Below are 12,703 nucleotides of genomic sequence, written 5' to 3' on the forward strand. Positions count from 1 at the left end.
TTCCGTCCGCGCGGCCGTCCGAGCGGCGGCGCCCGGCCGGCTCCCTTAAGCTGAGGCGCCTCCCGCTGCCTCCTCCCCCTCGCCGGTCCCTCCCTCTTAGCTCGCTCCGGCGAAGTTTGCACGTCAAGCCCCCGGAGTGGAGCCAGGGCGAAGTCGGAAACGCAGCCACCTATGGAGGAGCCAGACTGCCGGCCCCAGGGCACCACTACTAGTGTAGTCGCGGTCGGACCCTCCATTTCTGGGGTCCAGACCGGGGCGGTTGGAGGCTCAGGCGCTAGTGCAGGGAGCACTGAGCTCTACACTCGCGGACGGCCGCGCAGCTGTCAAAAACATGAATGGGAAGCTGCCGCCGAGCGGACGCCTGGCGTATAGGAAACCACCGGCAGGCAAAGAAATGCGACCCAGGTGCCGTCCCAGGTGTCTGCCCGAGGCCCGGTCCGGTGTTCACCTGATGCCCACCACTGGCAGGTCACAGCGTGAGCCTGGGGGTCTTGAACTTCTTGTCCAGCAAAGAGGAGACCATGAATCAGTGTAAGATGGAGTGGAGGAGAGACCGAGGCGAATCCGTTCACAGGTTGTAAAGCCGCTATCCCAAATTTTTCTATTTCCCCTTCCACTGCTCCTGGAAGTAATTTATTCACCCCGAAAAAAAAATCTTGCCATTTAAAAATCTGATTCATTTTTAATTCGAGTTATTAGTCTCTCAGTCTTTATGGCAAAGCTTGGGCAGGGCGGGGAATCCAGGGCTTAGGGTAATGTACAGCATTCCAAGAAAAATGGGTTTAGAAAATACTGTTGTCTGTCAGATCGAGTTCACTATATTAAGCACTAACCCACAAAACTTAGCACCCCCCCCTACACACACTGCACCCAAAATTTTGCTTAAGGGATAGATAAAGATAGCAAAATAAAAGGCTACTTAATGAACTAGAGCATGCGAAAATCTGAAACGAAAGATTTTGATGATCATGTTTCACATAGTAATATCAGCACTCCTGTGGCACGTGTGTCTTGGTTGCTTGCTTACAAGTGCTTTATCTAGGTGGGGAGGAAGCAAGTTTATTTATTTATTTATTTATTTTTAATCTAGGACATCTGGTGTGACAGAGTTGGCCAACTTCTCTGCTAAAGAAACAAAGTCCAATTTGCAGAAACATAAAAACGTTGAAATAAGTAAAAACTAATATGGGAATGTTATTGCAACCTGAACTCAATACAAGGCTCTTGTTAAAAAGGTTTGTTTTAAGTTCAAAATTTATTTTATTTTATTTTTTATTTTATTTTTTGTTTGTTTATTGATTTTATTTATTCATGCCTACAGCACCAGGTTCAAAATTTAAAAGCTTCCCAAAAAAATGAGTTTTTTTTATTTTAAAAAGATTTAGAAATAAGTGTATAAATTTTTTCTGTATTGCATGCAAACATGTTTCAAAAAGTGAAACTATGGATGCTTCCTGTCCTTATCTAAGAAGTAGTAAAAACAAAATAATAAAGAGTAGTAGAGCATCGATGAGAAAAATGCATGGGTAAAACATATAATTCCCTGGGTAACAACAGGGTTCCTAACTCCTGACATAGTACCTCAATCTTGGATGTCCCCAATGCAGACTTTTAATTTTTCATTCATCCCAAATCACTGAAACACTGTAGAATTACATAAAAACATCCACCTTCTCTGTTTTCCTAGATTAAGTACACAGTTTATGAATTACTTTGAATTTTGTAATTCTACATTTAAGATAAATAAAAATTAGAATTTAAATGGCATTTGGAGCTGCCATTAAAAAGAAAAGCTTAGTGCCACCCAGCTATATAAATATAAAAGGAAACTTATTTATTGAGTACAGCCCTTATTTTCCTTTTCACCCTGAGAGTACAAGGTGAGAAGGAAAATAAGGGAAAGAATGTCAAATATGAAGTACAGTCCCACTTCCTCAAGATATTGCTTGATTCCCCACTTTGAAAATACCTTTTCAATACTTGATCCCCCTGTGAAAATAGTTTAAGAATCACTAAAATGACTTCTAGTCAATGGGCAGCATTATGACAATGTTTAAGCTTCAACTTTTGTCCTTAACCCTGCTTGCTACCTTTTTTATTCTTTATAGCTTTTTAATGGTTTAATAAAGAAAACACAACAAGGCTTAAAATGAAAAATACTAAGTATTCTCTTAGCATTATGATAGTTATTAAGAGAAATTATTACTAATAGCAGTTAGCAATTATCGAGCACATATTAGGTGCCAAGACTTGCTACAGGTACTTTCTCAATTATTAAGTATCTCAATTAATATTCACAACTGTGTAAGATAGAAGTTGTACTGCTTAAAATTTACAGATAAGGAAAATGAGGGAGGGCTCAAGCCAGTCTGTGTTCATATACTGGCTCTTCTACTTGCAAGCTGTGTAACCTGAGCAAGTTACCTAATTTATCTGCACCATAGTTTCTTAATGTGTAAAATGGAGATAAAGCCAGGTTTCTTCTGAGGATTATATGAAAAGATCCATGGAAAGCACTCAGTCCAAAGTTTAACATAAAATAAACACTATAAATAAGTGTCGTATATCAAACTGAGCAATTCAGATCAATTATCTGAAAAAGTTATTACTAAACTGAAAAAGATGTGAGGACCAAGAAAATGATAAGCAATTCCTGACATCTCTTCTGCTACAGCTCAATACATTTTACCACACTCTCTTCATCCTAACTCACAACCCCTTCTTGATCAAGCAGTTTCCGATATCCATTAGTTGGTCTGGATTTCCCAATAGTTCAAGTGAGTCATCAACAAAAGTCAAAACTGCTAGTTGGGAAAGTACTGTGTTCTGATACTCACATTTGGGCAATATTTAAAAAGTGCTCCTTATATAAAAGAGCACTGTTCAAAAACAAGAGTACAAAGAACCTGCTGACTTCTTACCTAAATACCCCTCCTCTACACTCAAAATATAAAAAGGAAATGACCAAATACAACTTACATTCATTTAATATAATTAGTTTAATATAGCAATGTGCCTTGTATGCTATCAATCAGTTCTGTCAGTGTACTTCTGATGATGTCTTGTAGCTCGAGGATCTTCAGGATCTGTCTGCACAGATAAGTGATGTTTTATAAGGTCTGAGTAATGAGGGCTCAATTTATCAAAGTTCCTGATTGCCTACCACATACCAGACATTCTGCTAGGCACCAGGGTGAGCACAACAAGTGATTTCGCCAAGGACATGAGAAGAGTAAGGAGAAGAGGAAAACATTTAATTTATCAAAATACTCTTATGGAAAAAGCTGTTACTACCAATTAGATTGTTTGTGGCTTAAGACCTAGGCCGTCAGAAGAGAAATGCTGCCAAGTTGTGAGCATTTCATCCCTTACAGGGATGTATTTAAAATATGGCCTTACTTCACCATCCAAATTTAGGGATGTTCCCAGCAGGTGCCAAGGGTAACAAGGTCTCTCTTTAAGAGAATGATTCTTTGCACAACAGATTCACTTGTAAAATGCTTTGTTCAAACACCAAAGGCATCACTAAGTGGAAAAAAAAAAAAAAAATTGATTACGCCAGTCTTTAAATCTGGTTTAATGTAAAATGGCTGAAACTTTCCAAAAAATTTCTAAGATGCAAGATGCCACACAGCTAGCCTTTTTATTTAGAAAAAAACCACTAGTCCCAATACAACACTTTAATAAACTTGAAAACCAGCAACTACAGTATGTTTATCCGTGCAAATTACAGGGTTGGTAACAGATTATCCATTATCAACCCCAAATGTTATTTCCTTTGAGTAACAAAAAACTCAGATCCACTGAATTAGGAATGTGTTGGCTTTGGTTTCTTTATGTCCTCCTAAAATTGGCTGAGCCTCTGTTCACATCCCCTCTTTCTCCTCTGACCACACCTCTCTCTTTCTCCAAAGGGAGCCACGGCTCTCTTCTGCATATGCGGTATGACAGACAAGGCCCCTCCTTAAACTATGCTCCCTCTAGTGAAATATGGTAACTTACAGTCAGTATTCCTGTAGGGGGAGAACAGTGGAAGGAGGAAATTGAATTTATCAGCTCAGTCGCTGGAATTGCTGAAAATCACTTGCAAAATTAGAAATATAAATAATTGCAAAAGTGGAGACTTTTAAAGGGTAATTATCTTTTAAAAAGACAACTTGTACATGTATTTATTCTACAAACTATGCCATTTGCCAGGAAGTTCAAAACTTTGAATTTTTAGTTTGTTTTCTTAATCATATGTGTGTTAACTGCATACAGATTCTCCCAAGGAAACATTTGCTAGTAACAGCAAACTTTTTGAAAGAGAAAATTTAAAAATACACTCATAAAAGTTAATAAATTATAATTTTTAACCTGAATAATACCCAAATGTTTCTAGGAATTTAATACTAACCTATAATTTTAAACTATTGACAAATATGATTTAAAATCTTCATTTAAAGCCTTCAGGTAAAGTAGTTTTAAAAAAATAGAAAGGATTAAGTTATAGAGAAAGAATGGAAAGTTGGACCAACATTTAGCTATAAAAAGAGGCTGACTGTATAGAGTTCTAGTGCACTGCCTCAGATGCAATAAAATGCAAAATTAAACATGCAGTTAAAAATAATTCCCTATGTCACCTTTGTACTGATACAGCTTTCACTGAAGTGACTGTAAATATCACCATCTCATGGGCCCAGCGGTTAAAAGCATAGGTTCTAGAGCCTCTGTGCTTGTTTCCTCGTCTATATAAAAGTAAAAGAGAAGCATCTACTTTATGAGGAGCATTAAGGAAGTTAATAGTGCAAAAGCACCCTATAAGTGTTAGCTATTATTAGCACTATGCTGTCACATAGTAAGCCCCAATTCTAATCTATCCGTGCTACACTGTCAGAATCAGTCTAGCAGAATGAAGCATAGCTTTAGTTATGTCAGTCCTTGCTCTAACACTTGAGGGGCTCCCCACTGACCACTGAATTCAATAAACACTTTTCTCCTACCACTCAAGACCTTCTACAGTTAGCCCCAGCCCCAGCTCTACAACATCTACAGTGTCTCCTCTAGCAGGCACTCTACAGTCCAGCCAAAATGACCAACTCATAGCTTTAAAACTTCCTATTCCAGATCCCAACTCCCAAGCCTTTGTTCACACGGGTCACGCCATCTGTAATACTTTCCTTCCCTTGGCTGAAACTCTATCATTCGATCAAGTCCTTCTTCACATTCCATTTCTTTAAGAAAATCTTTCCTTGCACTAAGCATATGGGAACTCATCACCACCACTAAATCATAGGACTTCATGAATGAGATTAAGAGCACATGCTCTTAAATCAAGGTGGCACCACGATATATGCTTACTCTCCCAGGGATCAACGGTTTGCAGTCCCAACATAAGGGTGTCACTTGGAACTTGGAACTCACCTTCCCACAAACCGTAAGATGTGTGGGGCGCGAGGTCCCCAAGCTGAGCAGCAAACTGCCTGAGGGCTGAATTCTAGGACTAACAATGCTTGAGTGCTAGTTCAAGAGGAAAGGAACACTGATTTTTCTTCCCCCTTTCCTCAGCAAAGTTCCAACTCTAAGGAAAGTCATAGATCCAGCAAATGAGACCCCCCTGACTTTTCCACATTATTTATGTACACCCTGATCCAGTAGCCCATCTGGGTTTGTACTGCTTCTCAAAGGACAGACCCTCCCACAAAGGCTTGCATTCTCCTTCTACCTCTAAATTAAAACACACAATGAATATACTCCCATGGCCATTTTGATTTTAAATGGCACCATCTGTAGTGCAAGCAAAGTTTCTGATCCTTTATTTTAAACTATCACATCTATTTTAATCTCTCTTTTGATCAACATAAAATCTCCAGGACCCAGAGACCTTGATCATCTTCACTTTCTACCACATTCCTCTCCCCACTAAAGTGCTTTAAGTGAAGGAACTTCAGGAGCAGAAAAGGTGAACTGAAACAAAATTGCTACTGATGAGAAATCTACCTCTGCTACTTTCCAGAGCTTCTTGCCCCATCTCCACTTCAGAAAACAGGTATTTTCACAAAAGAGGGTTTTTTCCCAAATGATTTCTGGGGGCAGTAGCAGCAGTGTAGCAATCACAAATGGGTGGTTGGTAGGTTGGAATTCAACTTACCAGGTATTTCTTTAAAAAGAGCCAAATAGATAAACTGGACTTCATAAAATGATTAAACTTTTGTGCTTCAAAAAACACCTTCAAGAAAGTGGAAAGACAACCCAGAGGATGGAGAAAATTTATGCAAATCATATATCTGATAAGGGACTTGGATCTGGAATGTATAAAGAACTCTTACCACCCCATCCCCCCCATCAAAAAAAAAGACAATCCAATTTTCAAAATGAGCAAAAGATGTCAATAGATAATTCTTCAAACAAGAAAATACAGATGACCAACAAGCAAATGAAAAAATTCTCAACAGTATTTATCATTAGAAAAATACAAATCAAAATCACAATAAGATACAACTACGTACCCACTAGGATGGCTATTAATAAAAACAAATCAACGAAAACAGAAAATGACAAGTGCTGGTAAACATGTGGAGGAATTAGAATTCTTGTACATTGCTGGCAGGAATGTAAAACAGTGTAGCCCCAGTGGAAAACAGTTTGGCAGTCCCTCAGAGTTAAACACAGAATTAGAATATTATCCAAAAATTCTACTTCTAGCTGTATACTCAAAAGAATTGAAAGCAGAGACTCAAAGAGATACTTGTACACCAATGTTCATAATAGCATTATTCAAAATAGCCACAAAGTGGGAACAACCCTAGCGTCTATCAACTGATGAATGGATAAATAAAATGTGGTATATCTATACAATGGAACATATTCAGCCATTAAAAAGAATGAAGTACTAATATATGCTACAATATGGAAGAACCTAAAACTAAGCCAAGTAAAAGGAGAAACACAAAAGGCCACATACTGTATTATTTCATTTAGGTGAAATATCCAAAATAGACAAATCCAGAGACAGAAAGCAGATGAATGGTTTTCAGGATCAAGAGAGAGGAGAGGATGGAGAATGACTGCTTAATGGAAACAAAGTCTCCTTTGGGGGCGATGAAAATGTTTTGGACCCAGATAGAGGTGATGGTTGAGCAATGTGAATATACTAAGAACTATTAAATGGGCAAATGTATGGTATTTGAATTATATTTCAATAAAGTGATCTTGTAAAAAGCCAACATTAAAACTTCGAAAATCTTACACAAAATTCCAGATTGACTTCTCTTGAAAAATCTCAATGACCAAATGGTCTCTCATGACAACCATCAGTTGGAACTGAAGCTGGTTCTGGAGCCCATCTCTGCAACTGCCTAACTCTAGACATGTTTCATCTCTGCCTGAGCTTCTCTGTAAAAGGAGACGTAATAGTATCAACCTCATCAGGTTGTTATGAGGAGTCAATGAATTAATATGCTTAGAAAAGCACTTGGCACATAATAAGTGCTCATTAAATGTTAGCTACTTTTATATCTTATGATATCTCATCCTCTTTATAATCGAGATAAATGGCATTTTCTTTTCTTTCTTTTTCTTTTCTTTTTTCTTTTTTTACAAATTAAAGTATAGCATAAAATGTAGAAGTCCAAAAGAAAGAAGTGGAAAGACAGTCAAGATATAAGAATTTAAAAAGCAACACGTAAAATACTATGCATAGTACATGCCTATTTTTGTGAAAAAGCAATAATGATGATAATGTTAAGTCTATGGATAGAAAACAATCTAGATAACTTTAAACTTACGGGGAGGAGAAAGAATGAAAGAATGTAATTAAGGGGGCTTTTTATTAACATACATATTTACATAATAAACTTTTCTAGCTTTATTGAAATATAATTGACATATAACATTATGTAAATTTAAAGTACACGATGTGATAATTTTATATATATATAAAAATATGATCACCACGATAAGATCAGTTGACACATTCATCAGCTCACACAGTTTCCTAATTTTTTTTAAATGATAAACTTTTATAACCAGGAACTATAGTAAGAATTTTTTTTAAAGAAGAAACTCTAAATAATTTTGTTTGATACTTGTGTGAGATTGTCACAAAATTCTACCAGCTGAGTAGCAACATCACCGACTGATAAAACTAGGAACCATTTGCTTTCCTTTGAAACCCAGGGACTGTGATTCCTAAAGCACAAACCCCTCTTCAGTTTTCTTCTTCCTTATGGAGTATGTATACACTGCTGTATTTTACTGCTCCCAACAGAAAAATTCTAAACTCCTTGGCCTGGCAGGCAACACCTTTCACTATCTGGCCAAATATCCTTTTTATAGCTTTATCACCTATCACTCACACTTAGAAAAACTCCACTCTGGCTAAAGACATAAAACACATCCCTCAAATGTTTTTCCACATGTAATTAAAAAAAAAGAGAGATAAAATTCACTCAAAATTTATCATTTTAACAATTTTAAAGTGTATAACTTAGTGACATTTAGTATATTCACAATGTGGTACAACCATTATCACTACTTGGTTCAAGAGCATATTCATCACCCCAAAAGGAAACCCAGTACCCATTAAGCATCCCCCCTCTCTCATCCCTTCCCCAGCCCCTAGAAGCCACATCTGTTTTCTGTCTCAATAGATTTGCTTATTTTGGATATTTCTCATAACTGAAACCATATAATATGTGGCTTTTCATGGCTGGCTTCTTCCAGTTAGCATAATGTTTTCAAGGCTCATCCATGTTGGAGCATGTATTTGCAATTTATTCATCTTTATGGCTGAATAATATTCCATTGTGTAGAAAGATATACCACAGTTTTTTAATCCATTCATCCGTTGATGGACATTTGGCTATTGTAAATAGCTGTATGCCATTATCTTTCCCTTCCTTCAGTTTCATGTGCTAATCAAAGTCAAGCTTTCATGTGAGTTTCAAATCAATTCTTACCTTCCCCAGCTTAGCCTGGCCCAAAGTACTCATCTTTCTCTAAATTCTTCACTACTTCTATACTCGAGAGCAAATTGTCAGCATACGACAGAATCCCATAGACTATTTGAATTGACTCAAACTGTTTTCTTTTCTTAAATTAGTTGCTAACATTAAAATACTCAAGAAAAATCATTAAAGTCAAGATTCCAGTTCCCTTAAAAGTCTGGAAGGTCTCTTGCCTGGGTTATTGCAGTAACCACAGTTTAACTGGTCTCACTGCTTTACCTTGCCCCTACAGCCTTTCTCAATACACTGCCCACAGTGGTTTCATTAAAACAGAAGTCAGATAAAGTCACTACTCTACTCAGAACATTCCAGTGGCCTCTCATTTCTCCCAGAGTAAAAGCCTATGAGGTAGCATACGCTGGCCTTGTACCCATGTGACTTTTTCCTATCACACTCCTGCCTGCTCACTTAGCTCTGGCCTTCTTTCTACTGCTTAGACAACTCAGGCAGGCTTCTGCTTTAGAATTCTGTAGTGGATGTTCAGTGGATCCCCAGATAGCTCAATGGTTCACTCCTTCACCCTCAATGCTCAGATCTCACCTCAAAAAATCCTACCCTGACCACCCTTATTTAAAATTGTAAGCCCTCATCAGCACTCCCAATTTTCCTTATCCCGACCTTCTACTTCTAACCATTTATCATCATCTAGTATAACAAATAATCTATTTACTTATGGTATTTGCTGTCTATTATCTGTCTCTTTCCATTCAAAGGTAAGTGCCACAATGGCAGGGACTTTTGTCCCTTTGATTTAATGCCCAATGCCCAGAAGAGCACAGTATGTTGGTAGGCACACAATAAATATTTATTGAATGGATACTGGGTTTACAATCAGCTGGGGCTGAAGAGGGGCTGCCCTTTAGATGAATTTGACAGTTCCTCTCAGTTCTACCAGGCCCATTTCATTCCTCTACCTGTCTGGTCCCTGCAGACTTGAGTTTGTGACACTTCTTTTTCCCCTGCTCCTTGTCATTGACTTCCTGGTATCACACTAACCTTTTCATCAGAGGATGTCTTAATTGTAGTCTGTGGAAATCACCTATTACTCTTCTCTTTTCCTCCTCAAGGACAATCTCTTTGCACAGAGTAGAAACTCAATAAACAGTTTTAGACTGAATTGCTCTTTTGGCATTTCTGTTAATGTTTCTTCCATACCTTCCCCCTCAATTCTCACCACTGGCAATTGCTGACCACCATCTAGAAAAGCCCTGCTTTTCTCTTCTCTGGCACAGAGAAGACATTCCACAATGAATGCCATCCTTCATGATGACTTTGATGATCACTGAAGGATACCTCTACATTGCTGCCCTATCCGCTTTAGGCCAAAATTTTAAGGGCCTATTTTGAGGGTGAAGACTTTAGAGCTTCCCAGTTCTGTGTTCTTCTAAACACCTAAAAAGAACTGCCATATCCTTTCTGGAGCTCCTGTTTCTTTTTGGTAAGGGCCAAAATATTATCTTTCCAAAATGCTTCCATCTTTGCTACAGTTGCCTAAAACCTGAATGAGGCATTACATTTGTTGCCTAAATACATAAACTGATCAATTTCAGAGGCTGAAACTCCTTTGGTCTTTCTTGTTTGGATTCTGTTCAGTTTTATCCTTCAATGACTCACCTTAAACCGCGTGTTAACTTATAAGCCCCCTCATTGCTTTTAGGAGTAGATGGCAGGATGAATCTTTTTAATAAAAATTCCTTCAGGACTTTTTCCTCTTTCTCACATTATATGAAACTTACCATCCCTCTTCCCCAAATAGTAAACGCACAATGGCAAACATGTAGTGAGGAACTCCATTAATGGTGGCTGCTAGTTTTATAATGATCTGGGACTGCTCATGAGCACAGAGCCATCTGGTGGCTGAGCAAAGGCACTGGGCACAGAAAGTGTGCCTGCAGAATTCTTGCCTGTTTTACAATTTGCTTAGGATCTTCCCAGCCCTGAGTAGCCCGGTTTACATTGCTTGTGGAGAGAAGAAAACAGGAGCCGAGGAAAGTGGAGCTAGAGAGAAACACAAGGACATATCTTTGGACAACTTCCTCAGAAAAAATTAATACAAATTTTTTGGGGAGAGAGAAGGGGTCCTATCTCCAAAGTCTTCCTGTAATTGTAATGAATTGCACGAGGGATATTTAGCAGTTTTTGTTTTTATAAAACCTAATAATACTGAACTCTTAAATTCACTGTCATTTCATATTAGTAAGATCACATTCAGGGTTATGCTTAAAATCTGGAACCTTACTCAGATATCTTAAATTTAAAAACTATCACCCTTTGGTATAACTTACTCTATTATAATCGGAAGCATCATATTTATTCAACTGTTGGAACAGCCAGTTACCTTTACTTTGGAGGGCAGGCCAAAAATCCTGATCGATTTACCAGAGGATCTTCATCTGCTGTGACTGTGGAAGCTCTTTCTTTTTAATTCTGTTCAGATCTACAAAGAGAGAAAAGGGGCAAAGGGATGAAACAATGGGTAAAGCTAATAGGAAATCTATACTCGCATTAGTTAACAAATGTTTCAAAATTATATGTACTTTGAAATGTCAAACTGTTAAAATCTGAGGCATTACCAACTTTACAATAAATGCAATTCAGTTGTTTTTTGTTTGTTTTTATGTTTTTGTTGTTGTTGTTGTTGTTTTACAATGAACTTAATCGGCTATATTTACAATAAACTAAGAACAAATGACTATTCAATATTTATACAGAGTCAGGCTCCTGGGGCTTAAAGTCATTGTGTATAATGCCACTAATGAGTTTTCACTTAATTTTTTAAATGGCTATTCAGAAAGCCAGTTCCTATGAAACCTATTAGCACCACAGATTTAAAAACACATAAATACACACTGAATAAGATTTTTATTTGGAGAGTTCACCCTGTCCTTTATCATCCAGCAGTTTATAAAAGCAATTCATAATACTATAAACAGGAAACAAAAAATCAATTAAACTATCTTCCTAAAAAGCACAAGGCAATTGTGTTCCATTATCTACATATTTCTGTGCACACGTGTACATATATTTTTCAAGTAGAATGTGGCTACTTGAGTTAAGGAGTCAAGGGACTGGAGATTAACAAACCAGAGTTAGAAATTTAACTGGTTTTCAAGTGTGACCTGTAGCAGTAGAGAAAGAACAGCAAATATGGGCAATGACACAGCTTTGGAGCAGATGTTGTTAAAGTATAAAGCACAAGGCAGCTGATTTCATATGAAAAATTCACTAGTAATACACTTCTCTTCCTATAATCTTCACTGGCTATACACCAAGGTCAGGTGACAGGAATATTGCTTTGATCAATTTTTATTTATTTTCATGTACTTGAAGATGGTAAGCCAAATTTTTCCATGGTTTGAGATACTAATAAAGCATCTCAGAAAGTCAGTAGCTGAAATTCTATGCCATATTTTGCACATTTATTCGTAGTTATCTTTATTGGCCTTTAAGTTATTCCTAGATCATATCCTTCCTCTCTCCCTTTTCTAGATAGCTTGTTTTATTCATCCACAAAATGTTATTCAATAACATAATCATTCAGTAATCATTCCTACAATCTTTATAAGCCAGATGTTTCTCTTCCCTAGATTTCTAATTCTTATCTTTTAAATTTTTTCTGATTTCCCTTTTAGTGTTCCTTTTCTGTCTTATTTCCAATAAAAGTCACTATCTTGCTTAACATGTCTGTCCTGAGCCAAAACTAATTTCTTTGCAAC

At 37.4% G+C, this 12,703-nt stretch overlaps 1 long non-coding RNA gene across 2 annotated transcripts in view; it reads right to left on the reverse strand.

The window, feature by feature from the left end:
• Window positions 1-2,980: 2,980 nt before the first annotated feature.
• The window catches only part of LOC112484310, a 36,043-nt gene continuing 26,320 nt past the window's right edge, over window positions 2,981-12,703 (reverse strand). For both annotated transcript variants that reach the window (XR_003047981.1, XR_003047980.1), the window contains exon 3: window positions 2,981-11,424. This is a non-coding gene — a long non-coding RNA (uncharacterized LOC112484310). The remainder of the gene's footprint in view (window positions 11,425-12,703) is intronic.

Source organism: Pteropus alecto, unplaced genomic scaffold (assembly GCF_000325575.1).
Source record: "Pteropus alecto unplaced genomic scaffold, ASM32557v1 scaffold75, whole genome shotgun sequence".
Classification (NCBI taxonomy): Eukaryota; Metazoa; Chordata; class Mammalia; order Chiroptera; family Pteropodidae; genus Pteropus; species Pteropus alecto.